Genomic DNA, 1,695 nt, shown 5'->3' with positions numbered 1-1,695 from the left:
ATTAGTACCAAACGTTTTCGTTTTGGCGTATCCATTCTACAAATCGTACCAAAAAATTTTGGTAACGGATAAAATTCTGCAAAGAATATCTTAAATAGTTGTCTGTCTCTGTCACTGTTTTCATTGTCACTCACAATCATCTTTCTATTCACACCATGCCTCCCAACAACCAAGATAATGAGCGCTTTCAAAAGTTCATTTTATTAAGCACAAGTTTTTATTACATTATGGGTTCCTTTCTTGTTATGGTCTTTTCAAACCCAAACCTCTTTGAGCATAACAAAGCGTTTTTGAATGTGATTTTCAAAGTCCTTACCTGGTCCTTCATCATGATGATGGGTACTCTGTCCATGGAGAAATTTAATGGATGCATTCTGCAATGTTATTTAACGCTGTAGTCTCTGGATTGGCATTTAGCATGCTATGTTCCGATTGCCATTTTATTCTGACTACTTTTTTCACGTGGTTTCCCCTTTTGGCATCATTGTTATTTTTCAATGGAAAATGATACTATGCCAATCTTTGGAGGTTTTGCATAACATTACCACTCTATTCGAGAACGACACAAGACTTAATTTCATCTTCACCCCGGTAACAAGCTTTTTCGGAAACTGCTTCAACCGGGTAACAAGCTTTCTCGGAAACTGCTGGAACAATGTCGCCGGAAATGAGAACCCAAGAGGAGATATTCTTCCAGTGCAATCTCAGGGTCATTAAATACTGTTATTTCCTTTTATTGTTATTTTCTTTGAATGTTCTTTCGGCCTTGAAGGATCTTTAGTTTGAAAATGTTAAATGATCTAAAGTGTTAAATGATCTTTAGTTTGAAAATTAGTTTTCTTAACAAATTGAGTTTAAATTAGTGATTTATGTTTAAATCTTTTAACTTAGTCCAAACAACTATTTTTCTCTCTTCATTTGTACATGGTTTAATGAGTAACGATAATTGATTTATATGTACTGAATTTTATAAGACAAAATTAAAAAAAAATGATGTGACTTCAAAATGATTAATTGGGTAATTTATCAAATTAAACTCAAAAGTCAAGAGTATGAAAGTTCTCACATTTTCATAAACAAGTTATTAGTTGTTGTGATTTAGTTTAGCTAAATTGCACTAATCTTTAAAAGTTTAATGTAAAAAGTGCTCATTAGTCAAATAATTTATTTTTTGGAAATAAAATATAAAATACGCCACTCAAAATTAAATAACTACAAATGTACATACGATAAATTGAGTTAAAATATGATTTTAATTATTGTTATATTCAAACTACAACAACTTGACATTTTGTACTACACGAATAAATTTTTTGCTTTATAAAATTAGAATAATATACCCAAAAATATACAAGTAAAATAAAACAAATGGAAACCTATTTAAAAATATATACTGAGTACTTTTTTTATTGAGGGTTGAATAATAATTATTAAAAATATATACTAAGTCTTTTGTTTAAGATATTTTTAAAATAAATTTGATTTTAGATTTTTAAAAATGATTTTTACAAAAGCTTACTTAAATTTAAATTTGCGGACGGGTTTACTCGGGTTGATGGGTTAAGCGGGTGAAAAATAAGGGTTCATATGAGTTTATACGGTCGGATTCGGATGAGTAATTTGGATCCGCTGATACCCGAACCCGACCGATTTATATTATTATTTTTATATTATATATTAATATTATTAATTTTA

This window comes from Cicer arietinum, chromosome 7, assembly GCF_000331145.2.
Source record: "Cicer arietinum cultivar CDC Frontier isolate Library 1 chromosome 7, Cicar.CDCFrontier_v2.0, whole genome shotgun sequence".
Lineage (NCBI taxonomy): Eukaryota > Viridiplantae > Streptophyta > Magnoliopsida > Fabales > Fabaceae > Cicer > Cicer arietinum.
The sequence above is the reverse complement of the archived record's forward strand: the minus strand, read 5'-3'. Positions refer to the sequence as shown.